The sequence below is a fragment of the Felis catus genome, chromosome C1 (genome assembly GCF_018350175.1).
Source record: "Felis catus isolate Fca126 chromosome C1, F.catus_Fca126_mat1.0, whole genome shotgun sequence".
Lineage (NCBI taxonomy): Eukaryota > Metazoa > Chordata > Mammalia > Carnivora > Felidae > Felis > Felis catus.
Genome location: NC_058375.1, coordinates 47,057,012 through 47,083,413, shown reverse-complemented (window position 1 = coordinate 47,083,413; position 26,402 = coordinate 47,057,012). Strand labels below are relative to the sequence as shown.

Below are 26,402 nucleotides of genomic sequence, written 5' to 3'. Positions count from 1 at the left end.
CTGCCTATGTTTTCTTCTAGAATTTTGTATGGTTTCAGATCTTACGTTTGTCTTGAATCTATTTTGAATTTGCTTTTGCATATGGTATAAGGTAGAGGGTCAGTTTCATTCTTTTGTGTGTAGCTGTCCAGTTTTCCCAGAACCATTTGTTAAAGAAACTATCTTTTTCCCATTGTGTATTCTTACCTCCTTTGTCATAAATTAACTGACCATATATGTGTGACCACATAATATATATTATTTCTGCGCTCTCTATTCTGTTCCATTGATCGATGTGTCTGCTTTCATGCCAGTACTATAATGTTTTGATTATGATAGCTTTGTAATGTAGTTTGAAATAGTTTAAGTTGGTTACTTTGTTAGACACATGCAGACACAAACCATGAACCCAGCATTCTGCATATTTTTTACAAGTTTTATGATTTTGCCTTAAACACACACACACAGTGACAACAACATAATAATCACAGTAGTTAACATTCATGTTGGGTGCTCACATCCTGTTAAGCATTTCTGATGCTTTATATGTACTATCTCATCTAGTACTCAAACATTTCCATGACGCCGGTTACTATTAACATTCTCATTTTACAGATGAGAGGACTGAGGTCCAGACGTGTTCAGTAACTCACCCAACTTCACACACACAGCCAATAAGCGGTGAAGCTGAGTTTTGGTCCAGAGTCTGTCCCTTTAACCACTACACTGAACTATCTCTCAAATCTTTTATTTATTTTATTTTTTTTAACGTTTATTTTTATTTTTGAGACAGAGAGAGACCAAGCATAAACGGGGAAGGGGCAGAGAGAGAGGGAGACACAGAATCGGAAGCAGGCTCCAGGCTCTGAGCCATCAGCCCAGAGCCCGACGCGGGGCTCGAACTCACGGACCACGAGGTCGTGACCTGAGCGGAAGTCAGATGCTTAATCCACTGAGCCACCCAGGCGCCCCTCTCAAATCTTTTTATCAGGTTATTTTGGTTCTATATTTTTTTTGTTGACTGGAAAAGAATATATTTTCTGTAAAATACTTCTCAAAAGGCTGATTGCAATCATGTTTTTGTGTTAAAACCTTTTCTTTTTTCGAATTTGTTTGGCCTTAGTGCTAGTTTTCAAGTCTACAAGCAAGTAATTGCAATAGTAATAGCAGTTACCACTTACTGAGTCTATATCCTGGGCTAAGCACTGATCTAGGATCCTCACTTCCTTCCTGCCCCTTTCCCCATATACATGATAATGATACAGGGTAGATAATATCCTTAACTTTCACTTGGATAAACTGAAGCCCTGAAGGGTTAAGTGATACAACTAAGGTCACATGGCTAGTAAGCTCTAAAACAGGGACTTCAAGTCATCTGCCCATTTCACTCAGCCAATTTTATCACAAGTATTTTGTGCCAGGCACTCTCCTTGACTCTGGCAATACCAGAGTCACCAGTACCCCCACCAGTGCTACCTTGAATTAGGCCTTCTCCCTATTACCGCCAGGGGTTGGCTCATACAACCACCATGTTTTAGGGTGAGTAGTTAATATAGCTATCTGCACACTTTCTTTGGAAATGTCCTCTCCCTTATTTTACAAAAAAACGAGTTTTAAAAACTGTTCCACAGGATCTAAAGTTATATAAAATTTTATTGAGGTTCTGCAGAGTCTTTTAAAAGCAGCAGTAGAGGGGCACCTGGGTGGCTCAGTCAGTTGAACATCCGACTTCGGCTCAGGTCGTGATCTCACAGTTCGTGAATTCAAGCACGGCCAGCCTGCTTTGGATCCTCTGTCCCTCTCTCTTTCTCTGTCCCTCCCCCACTCATGCTTGTTCTCTCTCTGAAAAATAAATAAACAGGGGCGCCTGGGTGGCTCAGTCGGTTGGGCGTCCGACTTCGGCTCAGGTCATGATCTCGCGGTCCGTGAGTTCGAGCCCCGCGTCGGGCTCTGGGCTGACCGCTCAGAGCCTGGAGCCTGTTTCAGATTCTGTGTCTCCCTCTCTCTCTGACCCTTCCCTGCTCATGCTCTGTCTTTCTCTGTCTCAAAAATAAATGTTAAAAAAAAAATTAAAAAAACATAAACATAAAAAAACCCCAGCAGTATGTATTTTTGTGTTTGCATATATCTATCATTGGTAGGAGGGTATTATGTCAGAACTCAGTTTCTGTCTCTGATTTTGTCTCTTTTCTTTACCACCTAGCAGCAGACAGCAAAGCTCGGTATCCAGTATCAGCACATTGTCAGAGATGCACGACTCTGTCCCCAGGAATTATGTTGATAATACAACAAAATTTATAATGTGGAGTCTCTCTCTCAATGCCTACAGTTATTTTTTTCTTGTTTTGCTGATTTTTTAGAAGCAATAGTATGATGGGTAAGGCCACAACTCCAGAGCCAGACTGCCTGATTTCAAGCCTCGTTTTCAACACTGATCAGCTGTGTAACCTTGAGCAAATTACTTACCCTTTCTGTGCCTCAAACTTCCTTATCTATCAAAGGAGGATGGTGGAATCGTAGTGCCTGCCTCATGGGTAGGTTGAAGGTGTAAATATGTGTCCGTGTTTAGGACAACAGGGCTTGGTTCATGGGCCAAGTATTGGCCATTGTTACTGACAGTCCTCTATAGACTTGAATTTTAATTATAATTTGAAAAGGCCTTATTTTTTAAGACAGAACAAATCGTCCTTCATGATCTACTTTTTCGGCTCTCAGAGGGCTGCTGTGTTCTTTAAATCTTCCCTTCTGGGGGATTATACACAGTCATTCTGGTAAGGATGCTCTCAGTGCAAGTCTTCCATGGACTTTTCCAGTGATCGAGAGGGTCTGCATTGCAGCAAAACTTGCTACAATTAGCCCAGACTGGTTTGTGGATGTTGTCTTTAAACAGTGTGATGCAAGTGGATTATTTGAACAGGCTGTAAAGTTTTAATTGGTACAGCTGATAAACCTCTCCCGGCTTCCACCCCCCACAAGCTGTTAGGTGTTTCATGTCCCACGTAGCATAGTAAGATTAACTCCTGACTGAACCCTTCTCTTTTGCTGTTGCCCCTTACAAACCCTTCTCCACAGGGCAGCCAGAGCGATCTTTTTCAAATGCAAATCAGATATGACACTCTTCTGCTGAAACCCTTCTAGTTTCTTCCCACTGCACTGAGAATACAATCCAGATCTCCCCAGCAGTACAAGGCCCACCTCACACCTATGCTTCAAGGGCACCGGCCTTCTTTAGGCGTCTAAAACCTGCCAAGCTCCGTCTGAGTGAGACCAGAGTGCTTACTGTTGTGAGTCCCTCTGTCTGGAATATTCTTTCCTGGCTATTCACAGCCTGGCATTTTTTTCATTCTTGTGGGCACCGTTGGAGATGTCACTGTCTTCAAGAGGCCTACACAACTTCCCTACCTTAAATGAGCCCTGCTGCCCCCACCATTGGACTGCCGATTTTCCAACTAAAACATTTCCCAGTGTGTAATTTTTGCCTCTCTTTCTATGTTTGCATATTTCTTGCCAGCCTTTCCTTCTAGACTATACACTTCCCAAGGCCTGTCTGGTGGTCAGTGTATCCTGAGTGCTTAGCACAGAGAATCCAAGTGAAATACACACAGTACACCAGAGGTTGACTTCAAGTGCCTCTGGAGTACCTAGAACCACATTCTGCACTGGATTATGGCTCCTGCTTTAAATGTCATTTGCTAATTTGCTTGACTTGTTTTTTTAATAGAAAATGAAACATGTCTCTGAGTTATTTGTAAACTGGTAGGATATTTATTTTCTACTCTGTTTATGCTCCTGAATAGGAGAGGTGAGAATTCCCTTGGGCCCCAGAGTTTTCCTTACCTCCCCCTGAAATGCAGTATCCTGCAGACTGCCTTAGGATCGTTTGTGAAAGACGGGACACCTGGCTGGCTCTGTCAGAGGAGTACGCGACTTTTGATCTCAGGGTCATGAGTTCAAGCCCCATAATGAATGTAGGGATTACTTAAAAATAAAATCCTTAAAAAAATAAAAAGGACATGGGGCGCCTGGGTGGCTCGGTCGGTTAAGCGTCCGACTTCGGCTCAGGTCACGATCTCGCGGTCCGTGAGTTCGAGCCCTGCGTCGGGCTCTGGGCTGATGGCTCAGAGCCTGGAGCCTGCTTCTGATTCTGTGTCCCTCTCTCTCTGCCCCTCCCCCGTTCATGCTCTGTCTCTCTCTGTCTCAAAAATAAATAAACGTTTAAATAAATAAATAAATAAATAAATAAATAAAAAGCACAGGATCCTTTGTGAAAGACAACTGAGAACCCATGAAGAGTAAACCAAGCAGTAGTTCTCAAAGTGTGATTCTCAGACCAGCAGCATCATTAGCGCGTGGGAACCTTTTAGAATGCAAGGTTTCCCTAAACTCACTGAAGCCAGCTGTGGGGGTGGGCCACAGAAATCAGTGTTTTAACAAGCCCTCCACGTGATTCTGATGCATGCTCTAAGTTTCACATCCACTAAAATCAAAGGAACTTGTGTCAGAGAGGGATGCAAAAGTTGGAAATTCTATGAATGTTTATGCAATTCAGTAGTTGAGAAATATGTCCTTAGCATCTGCTGTGGGACAGGAATTGCCGGGGTGCCTGGGATTTGGAGTTAAAGCAGAATGGACCCCAGTCTCGAAGAATTCACGGTCTGATGTGCAAAGTAGCACATAAACAGTCTACCTCAATATATTATTGTGAGTGTTGGGACAGAGGAAAGCAGAAAGAGCTGAGGAAGCACAGGCAGGGCTCTGTTGGCTGGGAGTTTTCCAGAGTAGCATAGAGTAAAGGTAAGAGAGTGTGGGCTCTGGAGACAACTGACCCGAGTTTAGGCCAGTCTCCCGCATTTACCAGCTGTGTGGCCCTGGGTAAGTTACTCAGCCTCTGTGTGCTTGAGTTTCCTAGCTTAAAAATGACCCTGATAATAGTTGCAGTCACCTACTTCATACAGTTGTACTGAAAAATTGAATTCTTTTTTTTTTTAACTTTATTTATTTTAAGTAAGAGAAAGAGAGGGGCACCTGGGTGGCTCAGTTGGTTAAGCATCTGACTTCAGCTCAGGTCATGATCTCAGGGTCTGTGGGTTTGAGCCCCATGTCGGGTTCTGTGCTGACAGCTCAGAGCCTGGAGCCTGCTTCAGGTTCTGTGTCTCCCTCTCTCTTCTCCTCCCTCGCTTGTGTTCTCTCTATCAAAAATAAATAAATATTTAAAAATTAAAGAGAGAGAGAGAGAGAGAGAGAGAGTGAACGTGGAAGAGACAAAGAGGGAGAGAGAATCCCAAGCAGAGAATCCACACTGTCAGTGTGGAGCCAGATGCTCATGAACCCTGAAATCATGACCTGAGCTGAAGTTGGACACTGAACTGACTGAGCCACCCAGGCATCCTTGAAAAATGGAGTTCCAAAGCAGAAGCACTTGGAATACTGCTAGGTTCGTTGTGGGCCCTCAGTCTTGACTGCAATCATCATGATCATCACCATCATCATCATCTGCACCAGAGGCTTTCAGATGGACCTAACTGTTGAGGGCAAGCAGGTGAGGGTGAGGGTAGGTTATTTAGACAAGGTTTCTGCTCTAAATGATGGAAGATCTTGTTACTTACTCAAAACACGGTCCCTTTGCCAGCAGCATGAGCATTATCTGGGGGCTTGTTGTTAGGAATGAAGCCCCTCAGGCCTCACCCCAGATCTACCAATTCAGAACCTGCATGTTAACAAGAGGCACAGGTAACATTTGAAACACACACACACACACACACACACACACACACACAAATTTTAAAAATTGAGAACCACCGATGTAGAATAGTGATTCTGAGTCCCAGCTGCACATACTTGGCAAAGGCACTGAGTCCCGAACCAGAAACCCCTGCAGGTGTGGATTGTGGGATTGTGGCATTTGTAACACGAAGAGGTGGGAGAGGAGGTGTGTGCGAGCAAGGCCATGGGAGGAGGACGGAACCTCAGCCTCTGGCAGGTTTGCAGTAGAGAAGCCAGGTCTGTGGTCATGTTCTGAGGGAGTTCAACATGGCGGCCATGAGGGGGCTGGAGGGAGGGGGTGCCAGTGCAGGTGGATTTCTGAAAGAAAAGCCTTGACTCAGAGGCAGTGAAGGTAGCGAGGAGGAAATGAGTTTGAGGATTATTAGAAAATGGCTCCGGTGGAGCAGGACTAAACATCGGAAATGAGGAAGGCAGAGGAGACAAGCATGACTTAGGGACTAAGTTTGAAAAGCTACTCTCTGGAAATTTTTCTTCATAACCTTTTTTAAAAGTTTCTGTCTGGTTCAGTTTCCCTTAACTTTCTATTTTTATCCATGTAGGGGTTTCTTGCAACACACTGAAAAGACGTTTGGGATTGGTTCCTCATGAGGGTTTGGAGACAAAATGTCCTGTTGGTTTTCAAATGGTGGTGGTTGTTTTCCATCTTGGGCCAGTGTTTTCGGCTGTCTGTTCAATTACAGCAAAACTTCAGTTTCCCAGATCACTTACAGAATGAGTCACCCCATGCAATCAAAGTTTTCAGGTAGCTGAGGGCTAATGTGTTATGCATGGAAACATTTAAAATGTTTTGGGGGATACATTTTAATGCATTAATTTTCACACGTTTTGTTTTTTTTTTTTTGAGCAGTGGGAGCTTTTTTTCAAGTAGAAAGGTGGAACCCCAATATATAAAACAGAATAAAGAGTTACTTCTATTAAAAACAGAAAGGAGTGGGCCAAGCCCCTGGCACTTGGCTTTCTCAATTTATCCGTAATTTGTTCCCTGAGAGTCCTCCACAGATACCTTGCACCCCATAGAACAGTTTGAAAACCTTGTTTTATTTTTTTTAAGTTTACTTATTTTTGAGAGAGTGAGCATACGTGAGAGAGGGGCAAAGAGAGAGAGGGAGACACAGAATCTGAAGCAGGCTCCAGGCTCTAAGTTGTCAGCACAAATCCTGACGTGGGCTTGAACCCAGGAACTATAAGATCATTCCCTGAGCCAAAGTCAGACACTGAACCAACTGAGCCACCCAGATGCCCTCAAAACCTTTATTTTAAAATGAATTTATTTTCTACTGATTTCATAAACAGAAGAATCAAATGTAATTTTTTATGACTGGGGGCTTTGTCATTAGTGTCATTATTATGATATGACTGAGTTGGTGCAAATAACTTCCATTGCAAGTGACAGAAATCCAATGTGAACACAAGAAAAATTACGCTTTTATTGGCCCATGTAACTGGGAAGTCTGGAAGTAATGGTCCTATATCAGGTGTGGTCATATCCAGGTGCTCCATGAGTTCATCAGGGTCCATCGTCTCTCTCCATCTGTGGATTCTACTTCTTTCTGTTTCTAAATGTGTCATAATTTAGCAATATTTATTCCTGCCAAAGGGCTCTCTATTCTTATGGCTAACAAGATGATTTTGGTGGTCTCAGGTGAAACCTTCACAGGTCTTGGAACAGAGGCTCTTCCTTAGTCTCCATATATCAGTTCTTGTGGAAGGACTCTTAATCCTGCCTGGGTTTCCTGCTGACCCCTAAGGCCAGTGGGCAGATGAGTCACTGGGATTGACGGTTCCTCCAGAATCCCACAGGATGGGCCAGCTATAACAAGGATGTTGTGCAGACCATAGCAATATGTGTCTACTATGTGCTGCAGGCTCCTTTAAAAAAATAATTCATAGTGTGTGCCAGGCACTATTGCAGAAACCAAAGATGAAACACAGAAAACACCCAGAATTGAGCATGCAGGTGCAAGGGCATATTCATCAACCACAGACCAACATAATGTGATGCATTGTGACTGAGGTGAATACACAAAAGGTTCTGAGAAAAATGCTCATTGACTGAATAGACAAGTGGTTAATTGTGCCAGAGGAAATCAGGAAAGACTTGACATAGGAGGTAATAATTGATGGCCTTTGCATGGCAGAGAAGGAGAAAGGAGCAGTTTAGATGGAAGGAACCGAACATGGAAAGGGATGGGGGTATGACTGAGGTTGGACAGTCAGAGGTGAAGAGCTAGGGCTGTGCACCTAGCAGCAGAAGTGACTGACTTTCCTCAATTTATGCACACCTCCTCCACATTCACGCCCTACTTCCTGCGCCTCCCTTCCTGCAGGAGGGGTATTGCCCTTGCAAAAGCTGGAGAGATGGTGTGTTTCCATGGATGTTGTCTCCTAGAGTGCAGACCTGCTGTGGCTTCCGTCTCTAAAATCCTCAGGGCAGCACCACCCCTCTAGGTAATTACCACCTACCCCTCTGCCCTCCATCAAGGGACCGTCCCCCTCTTTCTTCTCTCCCTCTCTTCTTCCTTGTGTTCTGTTCTTTCTGTTTTTGCTTCTACACTTTTCAGCCTTCTTAGGAAAAGAAAGATAGCCCCTCTTAAAGACCATCAACCAATCAGAGTATTTCTTTAGTCCAGTCATTTTTCAACCCAGGCAAGCTGGAAAGCTTGTAAAAGTTTTCCAGTGTGCAGGCTCCACCCCCAGAGACTGTGATTTGCTGAGGCAGGTTGTGCCTGAACTTCAGTAAGTAGTAAAATTTCCCCATGTGACTCTAATATGCAGTTTGAGAACCACTCCTTCATTCTATGTGCAGAGTGCATCATGTGATCAGTGGGCTAGTCTCTTGATGGCCACCAAGACTTTGCTATGGTCAGACTTAATGAGATATTCCCAGGTTTGTTACACTGTTGTCCTGTTCATAAAAATCATAATTTAGTCCTATAGACATCAGATTTTACAAATCAGAATCAAGTATAGAAAAGATTCTGTCACTTGAGAGCATCGCATTTAGTAATTTTAACGGTTAAAGACCAACATGGAAATTAGCTTTAAGTCATGGAAATACATTGACTAACACACAACAGAAAACATGGTCTTATGGTACACTGGCTATTGATGCATATATACATTAGTGCATTGGATATACTGATACTGATATCTCACGTGCTTATAATAATAGCCCTCATTTATGGAGTGCCTACTTTATGATAGGCAGTAACTATACTGCAAGTTAGTTTCCCTCAAATCCTCAAGATAATGCTGCAGGTAGAAAACTCCAGGCTCAAAAAAGAAAGGGAATGTACCCAGGATAACACAGTTACAGGTGCTAGAGCTAGGATCCCTTGCTAGACCCTCTGAGCAAAAACTCCCATCTCTATACCACAAACTCCTTTATCATCAGTGACAATGTGCAGGGAGCATGTTGTGTGTGATGGGCGCCCAGGACCATGGTTATCCCCCTGTAGGAGAATCTGTCCCCAGAACACTTGTACACACCGAATAACGCTTGCTGATTTGACAAGTGAAATATGATGGCGGCTTGTGTTAATTTGTTGTTTTTTCAGATGTTGGTTCCAATCAATTTCCTTATTTTGAATTATCAGACTTGAGTGCATTGTATTGGGAGCAATTCAAAAGACAAGGATGGGTTGGTTTGTCTCTTTGAACTTGTAAGCTGGGGATGGGGAAAAGAATCATAAGCTTTTGAGCTTTGCTTTTAGTATTTATGTACATATCAGTCATTAAGGTAGGGAAGCACAAACTCCCAGTCATCCTCACCAAAAGATTACAAAGCATGTTTTGTTTTTTTTTTCAGTTGGTCAAAAATTGTGTCTGCTGTTTTGCATCTGGGAGTAAAACTGAGCTCACTAGCAAAATGTCTGTTTTGATAAATCGAGAACAAAAAGACCAAAACTAATGGCTTCCACAATGGAAGGTGCCCTGGGAAATATAATACAGAATAGTGGAATCAGGGGCTTGTTTACTATGATTCTGTGTATCCATCTGATGGGGAGTATAAATAGTTTTCTTTACACAAAGGGACCCAGGGAATAGTGAATCAGAGAATAATTGACTTGTCTTGGTATGTTTGTGAATGTGCATTTTTATCTGATGGCAAATATGCTGTTGGCCTTTGAGTCAGTCACCCACCACAGAATTTCCTCAGCCTCATATGCACCGAGAAGGAGTGCCCATTCCCCCCTCCCCCCACCAAAGAAAACATTTCAAATTAGCATTAATCAGCCAATGTGGTATTTGGGGCCCTATGTGAAAGCCACCTACTGCAGCTGAATGCCATTTGGCAGGCAAGAAGTGATTTGCAATATAATTTAAATTAAGAGTTGGTTTCCTTTCCCATTTAGAACACACCAGTATGGAAAACTGATTGTCAGTCATTCTGGTGATGTGCATCAACTTGGCTATTCACTCAGAAAATGAAGTTTCCTGAGACACCAGCACATTTAATTTATTTTTTTTTTCCTCTGTGAAGTTAACTTCAGCTTTTTAAATACAATGACTATCCAAACCACAGAAAAACGAACGCCATTAATTTTAATGCTCATAATGCAATGGAAGGAGATTATATTCAGTTGGGATTTTTCCCCTTTAATAGAATGTTTACTTGCCCCTCTTCTTATGAGTTAATTATTATTTTCTTTCCATAATATTCTGTTTATATCTGAGCTGCCTAACAGCGTGTCTGTTAATGTCTTGAGTTTATGAATTGCTGGTAAATCTATCATTTTGCAGTGTCTATCACTAAAATATCAATAGCCTGGCAGCACGGGGAGTGAATATGTGACTGATAGGAATACAGTGAATCCCTTACAGAACCCTCTCATCTATTTTTATAAAACATTTAGTTTTAATAGGGTTTCTTTTCGATGCTTTGATTGGAAGATTGAATGACTTCTCAGTGAATTATACAGGAGTGAGTTAAGAGTTGTCAACTTTTCTTATTCAGGTATTTTTCATTCATCTTTTTGATCACTCAATGGACACTAAGAGAGCGCCCCATTTATGCAAATAGTGTGCTAAGTATGAGGGGTTAAAAATAATTAAGACCGAGTCCCCATCTTTGTAGAGCTCTTAGTTCTAAGCAGGAATCACCTCACAGGGAGATGAGGGGTACAAGTGAATTGGGCATAAGGTAATAGAGGGTGTGAAAGAGAGAACTTTCCCTGAAAGGGAGCCACCTTCCCTGGGAAAGGAGAACCTTCCCTGGGAAGGGAGCCACCAAGGAAGGCTTTGCGTAACAAGAGATGCTAGTGCTAGTTCCTACAGAACTAGGCATTGAGTTCTTCAAGTTGGCAGTGGAATAATGAGTGAGGATGGGAAAAGGCAGTATAGGCAGAGGGAATAGCGAATGCAAAGTGGAGAAGCAAGCCTTTTCTTGGAACCTACTATATGCTATTTAAAATAATAATAATAATATAAGCTGGCATATACATATCCACCATTTTCCACATATTGTTTCAAATTCTTATATCTGCAAACTCAAACCTTCTAGTAACTCTTTCCAGTTGGTATTATCAGCATTTCCTTTTACAAATTAAAATTGGAGAGAATTGGGAACCGTATCACACAGCAGATAGGATCAGGACCAGTAACCCAGGTGTTTTCACTCCAGAGCCTACAAGTTCAAATACTACGCTTGTGGCCTCTTTGCTCTTCAGTGAGTTCAGTCCAGCTGTGCACACAAGACGTTCTAATAATGACTGACATTCAGGACTATGTCTAAGTGCAGATGATAATGGTAACTATCATAAGTGAAGAGAATTATGTGAGATATAAAATATTATGAAATGCTTAAAACAGTGCATGGTGTATGATAAAGCATTTGTTAATTGTTAGTATTGTGATGATTATGTCTTAAAAGAAGTAGAGCCCAATAATATTTAGGAAGTACTTAGGAATTTAGTAGTACTTAGGAATTCAAACCACTCAGGGGTAGTTTACTGCAGAAGGCATCATTCAAGAAACACTGTGGAGGGGCGCCTGGGTGGCTCATTAAGTTAAGAGTCTGGCTTCTGATTTTGGCTTAGGTCATGATCACACAGTTTGCGAGTTCAAGCCCTGTATCAGGCTCTGTTCTGATTGTGCGAGCGTTCTTGGGGTTCTGTCTCCCTCTCTCTTTGTTCCTCCCCCACTTGCTCTCTATCTCTCTCTCAAATAAAAATAAACTAGGCAAAAAACAAAAAAACAATTTGTGGACTTGGTGGCATTTGATGTAGATCTGGCTGGCTTAATGGTAGAATTCCTATAGATAGGACTTGGGGACAAAAGAAATATTTCTGCAAGAGAGAATGAAAGGCAGAAATGCAAGAGAGAATGAAAGGCAGAAATGAAAGGCAGAAATGGAAAGGAGAATTCCATCATACTTGAAAAAGGTAAACTAATTTGATGAAAGCAGAACGTCTGCAAAGAGAAGCAGGAAGATTTCACAGATAGGAATTATTTACAGCTGATGATATTTTTTTAAGTGTTTAGGCATTGTTCTTTGCATTACTTAGTTATTGTAAAACATTTCCTGGGGTCATGTGCTCAGTTTTTGTTTGTTTTGTTTTGTTTTTTCCATTTGAAGAAAATGAGATTAAGAAAAGTTACATAACTTGATTAAGGTCATCCAGCTAACCAAAGGTATAACTAGGACTTGAACCCAGGTTTGCGTTACTTAAAGTACGATACTTATTGGACCACACTACCCTTTAAATTTTGTAGCTCTGACCTTTATTTCTTTTTTAATTTAATTTAATTTAATTTTTGTTGTTGTTGCTGTTTAGAGAGTGAGAGAGAGTGAGTCCAGGAGAGAGGCAGAGGGGGAGAGAGAGAGAGAGAGAGAGAGAGAGAGAGAGAGAGAGAGAGAGAGAATCTCAAGCAAGCCCCACGTTCAGTGTGGAGCCCAAGATGGGGCTTGATCTCATGACCTTGGGATAATGACCTGAGCTGAAATCAAGAGTTGGATACTTAACTGACTGAGCCACCCAGACACCCCAATGTAGCTCTGACTTTTTTTTCTTAAATATATTTATTATTTTTTTATTCTCAAATTAGTTATCATACAGTGAAGTCTTGGCTTCAGGAGTAGAATCCAGTGACTTATCACTTAGTTATAACACTCAGTGCTCATCCCAACAAGTGCCCTCCTTAATGCCCATCACCCATTTTCCCCACCCCACTCCCCCATCCCCATCAACCCTCAGTGTGTTCTCTGTATTTAAGAGTCTCTTATGGTTTACTTCCCTCTCTGTTTATATCTTATTTTTCCTTCCCTTCCTGTATGATCATCTGTTAAGTTTCTCAAATTACACATATGAGTGAAATCACGTGATATCTGTCTTTCTCTGACTGGCTTGTTTTGCTTAACATAATACCCTCCAGTTCCATCCATGTTGTTGCAAATGGCAAGATTTCATTCCTTTTCATTGCAGAGTAGCATGTCATTGTGTGTGTGTGTGTGTGTGTGTGTATGTGTGTGTGTATATATATATATATGTATATATATATACATATATATATACACACACACATATATAAGTATACACACATATATATATATATGTATACACATGTGTGTGTGTATATATATATATATATACATATATATATATATACACACACACATATATATATACACATATATATACACACATCTTTTTAATCCATTCGTCAGTTGAGGGACATCTGGGCTCTTTCCATAATTTGGCTATTGTTGATAGCGCTGCTATAAACAACAGGATGCATGTGCCCCTTTGAATCAGCATTTTTGTATCCTTTGGGTAAATTCCTAGTAGTGCAATGGCTGGGTTGTAGTGTAGTTCTATTTTTAATTTTTTGAGGACCCTCCACACTGTTTTCCAGAGCAGCTGCCCCGGTTTGCATTCCCACCAACAGTGCAAGAGGGTTTCCGTTTCTCCACATCCTCACCAGCATCTGTTGTTTCCTGAGTTGCTAATTTTAGCCCTTCTGACAAGTGTGAGGTGGTATCTCATTGTGGTTTTGATTTGTATTTCCCTGATGATGTAGCTTTGATTAACACATCATGACTATTTACAGGATAATGTCTTTCTAGTGAAAGGGGTAGAAGTTCTGCATTTAGAGCACTATAGCCCTACACTTTCCCATTTATAGCCTGTGTCTACTTTCATTAAGATGGAAAGAACTGGTGTCTCTGATTCACCATGCACGTACACACACCCCCTCAGATTTCCTTTTTGTGTGTACCTGTTATAACATGTACCATAGATAACATCCCACCTCTGGAATAAGAGCTAGTGGTTAAGAGTTTGGGTTTTGAAGACCACTAGGTGCCAGGACTAGAACCACAGCTCTGCCCTGCATAACTATGGTCATAAACAAGATTCTGAAGTTCTCTGTGTTGTAGTTTCCTTCTGTGTCTAGTGACGATAATAATACTACCTATGTCAGTGGGTTGCTGCTAGGAATAAAGGGATTAATACATATAAAGACTAAAAAATGTACTTAACATGCTCTGATCATTAGTATTAGCATTATTGCCATTATTATGCCTTATATGTCATGTGTCTTTATTTTTTTATTTTATTTTTATTTATTTTTTTTTAGAGAAAGAATGTGAGAGCATGAGCAGGCGAGAGGAAAGAAAGGAGAGAGAGAGGGAGAATCTCCAGCAGGCTACATGCTTAGTGGAGCTCGATCCTCACAGCCTGGGGATCATGACCTGAGCCAAAATCAAGAGTCAGATGCCCAACTGACGGAGCCACCCAGGCTCACCTAACTCCTGTCTCTTTCTTTCTCTCTCTCTTCTTTCTTTCTCTTTCTTCCTTCCTTCCTTCCTTCCTTCCTTCCTTCCTTCCTTCCTTCCTTCCTTCCTTCCTTCCTTCCTTCTTTCTTTCTTTCTTTCTTTCTTTCTTTCTTTCTTTCTTTCTTTCTTTCTTTCTTTCTTTCTTTCTTTCTTTCTTTCTTTCTTTTAATGTTTATTTATTTATTTTTGAGAGAGAGAGGCAGAGAGAAAGGGAGATGGAGAATCCCAAGCAGGCTCTGCACTGTCAGCACAGAGCCCAACGTGGGGCTTGATCTCACAGATGGTGAGATCATGACCTGGGCTGATATCAAGAGTTGGACGCTTAACGGACTGAGCCACCCACGCGCCCCTCTCATGTCTCTCTAAATAAAGAACCAAGATAGGCTCTATTGGTGGGAGTGAGGGAGAGGTGGTTTTTGATATATTGTTAACGAGACTGTAAAATTGTACAGCTTTCATGGATGGTAAATTGACAGTATCTATCAAAATTTAAATTATGTTTTCTTTACTTGATAATTCCATTCTAGGTATTTGTCCTATAGGTAAATTAATATAGCTTGTCCTTTTTGAATTTTAACCTCTGTTTGTACAACCTAGCCCAAATTTTTAAAGCACAGATTGATGAGTGTTTTATTCTTTGTACCCTCTAAATAGTCTAGTACAGCACTAGGAACGGAGATACTGAAAGTTCCTTTTGTCTGTGGCTCCATTCCTCAGGTGTCTGTGCCCCAGGCCCACTTCCATGTACTGGGTGGCTTCTTCCTGAGTCGCTCACTCCCAACTCCACTGCGGTGACTAACTTTGTACTTTATCCCCCTTTCTCGAAACTTCATTGGTTTGCTTTCAAAATGACAGAGACTTCTTTCATTGCAGCTACGTCCTTGGCTTTTCTCGATGACGATTCCTGACTTGTGGCCCTGGAAATCTTGGCAAAACATCATCCAGTCTCTTGAGTCCAGACCTTGGGTCCTCCTTTTCCCCAGCGTCACCTCCACTCAGCTGACCAAACTACTTTCTAGGACACATGTGAGTAAAATGCTGGATTCTTTAATGGAAATAGTTCACATCATCACCTCCTCATGCCACATCTTCTGCCTTTGAGCATGTGTCTGTCTCTCTTAAATGCTGTTCCAATCCTCTCCCTTTTTGGAACTAACTGCCTGCCTATAGTTAATGCTGTTACATTCATTTTTCACTTAATCACGGACTTGTTCGAGGAGCTAGTTGCCGGTAGAATCAGAACCGAAAGGCACATGCCTTTGTTCTCCTCCTGTGTGGTTCCATTCAGGGTTACTTGTCTCTAACTTAGACTGGAGACTAAATGGATTAGAATAAAACCAATTTAAGGGAAAAAAGAAATGTTCACAGACACAGAAATAGAGATTCCTGCTATCTTGGCTGCCTAAGATCTGCAGACCTCACCAAGGAATTTAAAAAGTAATGTTTCTTATCATAAGTGACAGAAATATGCTGCTTTCTGCATCAATAGATATGAAGATTAAAGGGTCTGACCGTATTAAACAATTTTGCACAGCACCAGGCACTCTGGGCTCTGTTCTCTCTGCCTTATTACTCTTCATCTTGTGGCTATTTCAGGCCCAATTTAAGAATACAATGCAGTCTGGCTTTGCAAATTGACATCCTTTAATTTAAACTGTCTTGTGGGAGAATTAAGAAATTATGGAACAATTATTCGCCCTAGTTGAAAGCTGGATGGCATCCTGAGATCCTCGCACATTAGCCATTTGAATTGATTAAATCACATAATTGAATTACACTTTTGCCCCCATAATATCTTGTGGCAAATATGTTGGTGTTTCATGTTGGGAAAATGCTTCCATAAAAATAGAGTAGGGGTTGGGGTTGGACACTGACCTGGGTGTCAAAGCAAACCTCTGAGCAGAGTGGGTGGGCACTTCGAGATTTTGTGTGGGAGTCTGATTAGCAGAGCAAGCTGTTCCTTATGGAGTTTAAATGGAAGGCCACAGATCACAACTGTATGCATGATATGGGGGAAGTATGCATGCGTGGTCTCCCTTGGCATTATCCTTCAACGTTCAGCTTAAGAGTCTATTACCAATCATTCTCAGTGTTTTTTTAAACATTCCCCCATGAACCGAAATGCTGGGTTTAGTGTACCTTCCTTTGTCCTGCACGTTTTCCCATATAGGCTTCAATCATGGCAGGCCCCCCGCCCCCAGAAATGAGACCTACTTTAACAAAGCGCCTTAAAATGATGACAGGTTTTCTTTGCCAGGCAATGTGGCTGAGCCAACCTACCTAGCATGGAAATAGCACTCAATAAGTGTTTGTGGAATGAGGCGATATTTGGAAGTCTCAGTGGTTTCGTCCCTAAACTCAGTTTTCTTCTGTAGAACAAGAATCAGAAGGAAATGAAGTCTGCTAATAATTGTTAAAGCAGTGTCCTTAAGTAGAGCTTTTTACACCACTTACGTCATTAGACCATTTCGCCAAGAATTTGTTAAACACCAACTAGGCATTTCTTAGATGCCTATTATATACAAAAGCTAGGGGGGGTGCTGAGGGGAAAGTTCACACACACACACACACACACACACACACACACACACACACAGGTATTTGCTGTTTTTTAGAGAAGCTCAAAATCCAGTTGGGGATTGGGGAGGTCATTGCAGGAAATGACCCCAGTGCCTGAAAGAGCAAGCGGGAGGCTGCTGAATAGTGCAAGACTCATGAAGAGGTGACGGTACATTCCACTTGATTGCTTTCTGAAGTTTGTGTTGCCCTTGGTCTGCCCTGCCCCTCACCCCCTCCCACATCATCCAGTGTGGAACCCAGCAGAGAAGAAAACTCTGATACTAACGTCCTGTGGTCAGGCTGGATGTGTGCCTTTCATTTGAAAACTCGTCTAAGGAGAGATTTTAAAGCACTCTTCTCCGTGCCTGGCCCCCAGCCCCAGCTTTCAGCTTCCCCCCGACACTGTGCAGCCTTCTGGGTCTTCATATTCTTTGTCTCTCCTGCATGGCATGAGAATCTCTGTCTAGTTTTAAAAGTTCTTTACCTTTTCTTTACCTTTATCAAAGAACACTCTTGGAGCTTTAAAACCCAACTGTAGCTCTCCTCCTGAATACTTCTGTGTGGAAGGGATTAATCAAGTCTGTCAAACATTGAGCTGTAAAACCTTTAATATTTCTAAAAGGTTTAAAGCCGGCATATTTATCACATGCATCATTGAGAATAATCTTTCTTTTTATTAAAAAAAAATTAAACTCTCACTGTAAAATATTGTGGTGATGAGCACAGTGGGCGAAAGGCTCACACAGGGGCCCAGTGGTAATACTGGAATGGAGATTCTGGTAAGATCTTCCTGTGACATCACTCCCCTAGAGGACACACATCATCTCCCACACATCCTATTTGTATGAATGTGTTATATTGTAGAATTCTAGAATCTTGGTGTCCAAAGGGAAAGAAAAGTAGGAAAAAGGGAATAATTTTTCTTGAGTGGCTCCTCTGTGTCAGGTATTGTGTCTGCATGCTTTAAAAGGGTTGCCACATTTTAATTTTCACAGCTCATTTTTATAGTAGGGACTATTGCAGCTGATTTATAGATAGGGAAGCTCAAATTCAAAAAGTGAAGCAAATTTCTCAAGCTCACTTGAAGCAAATTTCTCAAGCAAATTTCTCAAGCAAATCTGGGACTTGACCGTAAGCCTGTCTAATTCTTTCATTTCATTTCTGGGGTAGATGCCTGGCAAGTGCTTAACACAGGGTAGGTAACCAACAAAGGGTTGCCCAAGTTGTCATTATCGTTAGTATTAAGGTTCAGGGGGATTTTTAAAGAAAGCCCTTTATTTCCCTACAGTTAGAGAGGCAGTAAAGATTGTTGGGTGTGGTTCGGAGAACCTGAGATGTAAGTTTTAAGATGTTTAATCCAGCAGTGGTAACGCTTCCCTTAGGATAGGGAGGCGTTCACTCAGCTTTTTATTAATGGAACTGTTACAAACATTGTATTTCATTACTTACTTATAAAATGCTTTCACAGGCACAGCCTAATTTAGTTTACTCTTCAGCCTTGTGAAGTAATATCAGCACTCCTGCCATTTTACAGATGTGGGAACTGAGGTCCAAAGACACTGCTAAATCATCCTTCCCAGGTCATTCAGCTAGAAGCAAGTGAGTCAGGTTCAAACCCTTCTTCTGGTGCCAAAGCCACAATCCTCCCACGATACTGTAATATGTTTAGACCATTTGGTTATTCCTAAGAATTTAGACAAAACTCGTTCTGAAGCTTGAAAAGACCGTGGAGGCTTTCCAGATTTAACAACCGAGGCCCAGACCCAGAAAGTAGTGCCATAGAAGCCCCATGCTATGTGTGTGGTAACGCAGAGGGAAGAGGGATTCAGTCATCTGGGGAAGGGGAAGTAAGACCCCAGGGAAGGCCGCTGTGAGGTGGCGGCTCTTGATGATGTCCTGAAAAGAGGAGAAGGAGGCTCACAGAAGAAAATTCCACAAGGGATGCCAACAGAGAGGAAGGGAAAGATTGTGTAGGGAAATGACAACATGGTGGTCCCATGGGCGGAAGCCCTTCATGAAGCTCGAGTTTGTTGTTTCAATATAATTAGTTGTGTAATTGCATCCTCAGACTGCCCCCAGAACACTGCACACACATGTAATTAAGCCCCGCCAGCCAGGCGGTGTCTTCTCCATGCCTCCACTCCATGCTCCAGCTTTGTCTTCGAGCAAGCAACCCAAAGGAAGGGCCCTGAGGTTGGGGAGATTTGCAGTCGCTTCCCACCTCTCCTATGAACACACCTGTGTTTACCACACTCCCTTGTATTGTGAGAGAAAAAAGTATAAAAGATTTAGAAGGAGGAACAGTTTTCTGCTCCCAAGTTACTATGAAGGCAACAGGCTCATTTCTGGAACTCTTTTGGGTGGGCGAGATGTCTCCCTGGTTTACATTTAGCAAACTGTAATTAGCGTCAGCGGAGGAGAAACAACCATGCCAGAAGCACCACTTTCCTCTGCACAACAGCCTCTGTTCTGAAGGGCGGTCCTCAGTGCTGGGCTTCTCTCATGGGGAGACAGTGTGCAGCTGCCCTGTGTGGCTGAAATGCCCTTGTTCTAGAGTTGAAGCCCTGACATGCAGCACAGGGTAGAGGCCAGTGGTTGATCTACCTCAGATGGCAATGTGGACCTCGCTTGAGGTTCAGCCAGTTGGAATCACAGAGCTCTTGTCTAGTTTCATCCACTCCATAAACACGCATGAATCCACACCCAGGTAAGCCGCGCTCTGTGCTGAACGCTAGATTGGATGCCAGGGACTGCAGATGACTTACGCCTTTGTACATAGTCATGCTGGTCAAAAGCAGATTGATGGTGTGATACACCAAGAACCAGCTGAGGCTTTTGGTTTAGGAACCTTTGAGTAAATCAGACACTCTGTATTAGTTAGGGTAAGTAATGCTACCTGCCTTAACCAGCAACCCTTCCCAACCTAAGACTCAATACAGTGTGTATTGTACTTAACACAGTCATTCAGGGACACAAATGATTTTCTGTCTTGTCTATGCCACCGTCATCTTCAACATGTGGCCTCTAAGGTCTTTGCAGGAGAGGACAAGAGAGAGGAAGATTATGCATGGGAAATTTTGAGGGGTTATTTTTTGGAAGTGGCCTATATCCCTTCCACCCACATTCTTCTGGCCAGAATATATCATATGCTACCCCAATGTACTAGTAAAAGGATTGAGGAATGTCGCTTAGCTCTTAGCCCAGGATGAAAATGAAACCACTTAGATCAGCACATAGTCCTGTCTTGACATGTTCCTCCTCAGTTCCTATTCAAATAAATGCAAGATCATCTAAAAGACTTCTCTTCACTAACACTTGAAAAGACTGCTCTTCACTAGCACTTTGAGGGGAACTTTTCCAGGAAAGGTGATCTTCCAGTGTGGGGTGCAACTCTGCTGGTGAGAATTTAATTACTTTAAATGACCTGGAAGAGCCCGAAATAATCGCATAACTTTTGAAACCCGGAATTCCTCTTCTAGTACTCTATCCTAAAAATAGAGATTACAAAGATTTGTCAACAGATACGTTTGCTTTCACATTACTTGTGATTTTGGAAAAGGGTAAATCTAAATTTCCAAAAAGGAAGAAAATGTTTCCCTGAAGTTTTTCACATTCAACGAATGTGATCATTAAGTACAATCTATTTCTAGTCTAAAGAATTTTAATGTTTTTAATGGCATATGGACGTGAAGGTAGGCTTCAGAATTTTAGGTACAATAGGATTCCAATTTTGTTGCAAACATGTCATAAACACCTAAAAAAGGCAAAACTCAATGCATTAAAATAGTGCATTTCTCTGTATAATGGGATGAGAGATGTTATTTCTCTCTTTATATTTTGTTCTTCTTAGATATTATGAACAGGCATAACATTCATAATAGCCTTTTGTAAATATAAAAATTTTTTTGTGGGGCTCCTGGTTGGCTCAGTCGGTTAATAATGCATCCAACTCTTGGTTTCAGCTCCGGTCATTATCTCACAGTTTGTGAGTTCAAGCCCCACATTGGGCTCCACACTGATGTTGTCAGGCCTGCTTGGGATTCTCTCTCCCATTCTCTCTGCCCCTCTCCACCTCTGTCAAAATGGATGGATGGATGGATGGATGGATGGATGGATGGATGGATAAATAAATAAGCAAGCAAACAAATTTTTTTTTTAAAGTGTACTACAAAGAATAGCTTTCGACCAGGACTGGCTCAGGTTGGGTAGAATTATCCCAAGTATTTCAGAAGGGAACAGCCAAAGAGTATGTGCAAGCCATGTCCTGGAATCATGTCAAGTACAGAGGGGAAACAGTGGGCTAGAGACCAGAGGATATCCCAAAGGAGGTTTACATACACAAACTAAGGGGGCAACAACATTTTCTTCAACTGGGCTAGAGCACACAAGTCTCAACTGTAACTGGCTTTCAAAACTGGAAATTTTAACTGATTTTAAAAGTTCAATAATATGGCAATGAGTTTATGTCCTGGCCCTACTGCCTACTAGATGTGTGGCTTTAGGCATGTGTCTATCACTCTGAAACTTGCTTTAAAAATGGAAACAGTAGGGGCGCCTAGGTGGCTCAGTCAGTTAAGCATCCAGCTTCGGCTCAGGTCATGATCTCATAGTTTGTGGGTTCAAGCCCTGCATCAGGCTCTGTGCTGACAGCTCAGAGCCTGCAGCCTGATTCGGATTCTGTGTCTTACTCTCTCTCTTTCTCTCTCTCTCTCTCTCTCTGCCACTACCCCACTTGTGCTCTCCCTCTCTCTGAAAAATAAATAGATAAATATTAAAAAATGGCAGTAATGCCATGTTATTTCTAGTGTTGCTGTGACATTAAATATCATATTTTCAAATATTTGCCGTATTTGAAATATTTGACCAGGGGTCAAAATACAAAGGGCTTCTCTAGTTGTACACATAAGAACACATTCCTCTAATAAGCAGAAAATAAGGTAAGGATGGAATTGTGGTGCCGTGTTATTGACAGTATTGACCAACACCTTTTACTAGCTGTGATCTTGTAGCATCCAAGGAGACAGTAGGGATCCAGTCCAGCCTGGTCCATGGACGCTTGGGCAGTTTATCTGTAACACTGTGGAAGCTAAATCCTGGTGCCTTACGCCAACTACAAGGGAGTGCACTTTATGTTAAAGCCCTTTCCTCACTTCAACTTTTCATGATCCTGCCTAGGCTTTGCTCCCAAACTCCATCTCTGTCCCCAGGAAACCATCACAAGGACCACCTGGCGTCTCATGCTGTGGTACTTACCTGAGATTTGGGGATGTTTACCCTGGGAAGTGTCCCTTATCTTCTTTGCAAGTTCACGTTGACATCTAGGCAGTCAAAGTCTGTTCTGTGGCCAGCCTGCGTATCAACTAGGAGAAAAATGAAAAGTCCTAAATGAAATCCTCTAAGACAAGTATACAAGAAGAATATTCAAAAGCAAAGGAATTATGGATTCTCTTCAGATGATTCTGGGCAAGAGCCTCTTAGGCGGTGACACTGTATACACTACAGTATCGAGGGGAGGAAAGCCAGCCCCAGAAGCTAGGACTTCACATCTGGTTTAGTTAGCTCGAGCTGCTAGGACAAAAATACCAGAGCCTGGGAGGCTTAAACAACATTTATTCCTCAAAGTTCTAGAGACTGGAAGCCCAAAATCAAAGGGCCGGCAGATCCAGTGTCTGGCGAGAGCCCTTTTCCTGGTTTGTAAGTGGCCGTCTCCTTGTGTCCTCACATGGCAGAGAAAGCAGAGAGAAGATGCCAGCTATCATGGCTCCTCTTAGAAGTGCACTAATCCCATTCACAAGGGCTCCACACTCATGAATGACCTATTTACTGCCCAAAGACCCCAACTCCTAATGCCATCATATTGGGAATTTCTTCATTGGAATTTTGGTTGGGGGGGGGTGGGGACACAAGCATGCAATCCATATCAACATCCCTGTTGCTTAAACAAGAGGTTCTGAAACTTTTTCCCAATTCCGTTCGAAGCTGGTCTCAAAAGATCATCACAACTGTCACCTCAAGCGATGAATATCTTTTTGTGCCAGATATTGTGCTATGCATTATCACGCCTGGTACATCTGGCTCATTCATTCTGTCGTGTTTCTTCCAGCAAGAACACTTTTATTCCTCTGCTGTTCTTGTCCCCTTCTGGGCACATCTTTATTAAGTGGCTGATAAACCAAGCGAAGATGGGATAGAAGTTCTGAGGATGTGCTATAGGATGTGTTATTTTGGTTGTCCACCTTCTCTTTCCCTGCACAGTTGAAGTGGACAGATTTGCTGATGGTCCTGGAGTGTCCTTGAAATTCAGCGTAAAGGTCTTCAGCTTAATTTCAATAGTGCTTAGTGACTTATAAGGGAAAAGAGCATGAAAGGAAATTGCTATGTTTGCAGCTTAGAGACTCCCCCAAATTCTTCACTGGTCTCTGATTTATGCTGCCAAGAAGCCTGTTGCTGATTATGCTGGATGCCCCATAAATTAATGAGGGCTGGGCTTGGAGGTGACAACGATCGCTGAGTCTCTGGAGCAGAAAATGCAACACTAATACATATGTTTCAGAAATGTCCCTTTGTCTATATGTTTGGAGGAGAAAGTGCTGATGAGGATCAATTTCATATTGACTTTAAATTTTTCAATTGACCCAGAGCTCTTTTTATTAAGTAATGCGCACAAAAACATTTCATCCCAGGCCAGCTTGATGGCTTGGAGAAGTCCCTTCAGAATATAGCAACCTGAATAGAATTAGAAATGAAATTCACTCATTTATTCTTTTATTCACCCTTTAATGAATATCAAGCACCTGCTACATGCTCAATTCTAGACACTATCCTAGACTGTGAGCAAGACATAATCTACCCTCAAGAAATCTAAAATCTAATGAGCTCAACAAACACATCAATGAATGCTTCTAACCTAGGGTAATATGTTTTGTTAGGTGAAAGTCTAGGGTATATGGAGGCACTGAAGAAGGACTCCCAGAAGGATCTCACACTTTTGAGTGAATAAATGGGATGGCCCTCAAACTGAGATTTAGAAAGAGGTAGACACAGTAAGGGAGTGAGGAAGCACCATGTGCAAAGATAGGAAGGTGTGATGTTTTGAATATAGCCCAGGTATGATGGGAGGCCGAAAGGAGAGCCCCAGGTAGTCAAGAGCTAGACACAAGGACCCTGGATGTTAAGGTACCACCTTTACATATAGACATAGAAAGAGTAGACCCAAGGGGCCTTACACCCCTTTAGAGGGCAGGTCTCAGAACACAATGGATGGCTCCTTGGGGGACATATTTCTGTGTGTAGAGTGGATATCATACAGATAGGAGGTAGTCAGCACAGGCTCACCTCCTTTGGACACGTTCCTGCAGAAGCAGCCCAGTAGAAGCAAAGCACCAGCTCTGAGGAAGTCCTGTTTTCAAATCTTGGTTCTGTCACCCTCAACTGAGCCGATTCCCCAGCTTGCTACAGAGCCAGGCTATGTATTCGGTTTTGACTGAATGTTGGGCAACACAGTGTGAACTATTCTCTTATTTACTGCCTTTCCACACTTTTCTCAGCCAGTCTTCCCCCCATTCTTAATTACTGTCTTCAGGTTCGTTGGTGTCACAGTTTTGTTTTGTTTTCATCTCGTTTGACTCCTCAAGCCAGTCTGAGGGAAAAGCAAGCATCACTCTTGTGAGCATGTACCTCTGGGACTGGGGCCCTGGGCTTTGACTCACAGGTTGAAAGTCCTGTCGTGCTCCCCTGAACTTGACTCAATGGCCACGGTGGCCTGGCTGATTTATGGCTGTTTCTTCCCATGTTTGATCTTAGCAAACAGCGAGCTGTGATGTAGCGGCTTCATTCTACTCACCTGCTGGCGTCTTCATGTTTGGTCTAATAGCTTGTTAACTGCTCTGAGGACCGACACTGCCCTTCATGGCTACCATTGAGAGTGGTCTCTATGGTAACCGCATCACATCGAGGACCATGCTCGTTCTTCAAGGCTTTCCTTTTCCATTTTTCTTTGGTAGCTTCTGAGTAACCTGTAATGGTCAGAGCCCTGCCTCACCCTGCCAAGAAGCCACTGCTGATTTAAAGCTTCTCAAAGGAACCTAACAAGACACACACACTGCTTTTCTCTGGCCTTGTTGCTTATTCTGAGTTGCAGTTGGTCCAGGTCTGCAGGGAGCTGTCATTCCTCCTTTATCATCTCTTTTTTGGCATTCCCCAGGTATTGCTCTCACTCTCTCTCAGAAAGCTTTGACGTGGTTTCTCCAGATCTCTCTGCTCATTAATATCTTGCAACAATCCCTTCTGAATCCTGGCATTCAATATGTTCTTTTTTCTTCATTCCCCGTTGTTTAGACATTCACTTATCTCTTTGGAAGTGACTCTCAAGCTCGCTGGTCTTTATCTGTACCAAAGAGATTTGTGTCATAGACTCCTACAGGCTGCTCAGATATAATACATGAAGAAAGAACCGATTTATGTGTGATAAGACACTAGAGCGTTGAGTCTGCTGATTACATTCAGGGTCCAATACTAATACGACTAATAAAAGCAAACATTTATGTAGAGCTTATTAGGTGCCAGACACTGTGGTAAGCCCCTTACATCTTCACAATAATCCCATAAAGTAAGCACTCTTATTGTCCCTGTTTTATAGACGAGGAAACCGAGACCCGGAGTTAAGGGTCATGCTCTATTTCCCGAAGCTGTTAAATGGCAGAGCCAGGGCTTGAACTCTGGCTCCAGAATCCATGCTCTCCACCATTACGTACACTGTGCAGGGACATTGTTTTCTGTACATGTGTTCCCACCACCAGCAATGGCTAATTTCCGCAAAGCTAAGTTGTGCCCCTCTTCAATGCCAAGATTAAATGTCACCTGCTTTATGAAAACACCACCTTCCTCCTTATTTAAGGTATAAGTTCATTTGACAGACATCAAAGTATAGAGGTTGTAGCCCATTCATTCATCCTTTCAACAAGATTGTATAAAGTGCCTTCTGTGTTACTGCACTAGGTGCTGTGGCTGCAATGGTGACCAAGAAACAAGCAGGTCCTGCTCTCACCCTACATATAAATAAAAATAAAAAAATAAGTAATAAAAATAAACCAGAAAATAGTTAGATATATAGAGATAGCTTTATGTGTATACTTATCTGTAAACTATATCATATATATCCATATTCCTAAATCTACATGTATCTATCAGTCAATTGACCCATCCATATTAAGTTTTTTTTTTTCCACTCAGGTTTTTTTGCCTATTAAAATGGTAAAGCTCATCTCCTTAGCCTGATATGTAAGATCTTCCACGATCTGCCTTC

The 26,402-nt window shown here is 42.2% G+C and overlaps 1 protein-coding gene across 17 annotated transcripts in view; it reads left to right on the top strand.

Moving 5' to 3' along the window:
- Nucleotides 1-26,402, top strand: part of DAB1 (DAB adaptor protein 1) — a 1,138,205-nt gene that overhangs the window by 315,902 nt on the left and 795,901 nt on the right. For all 17 annotated transcript variants that reach the window (XM_023258762.2, XM_023258751.2, XM_023258753.2 and 14 more), the window contains one exon: nt 15,413-15,565. The gene's annotated coding sequence lies outside the window, so the exon portion shown is untranslated. The remainder of the gene's footprint in view (nt 1-15,412; nt 15,566-26,402) is intronic.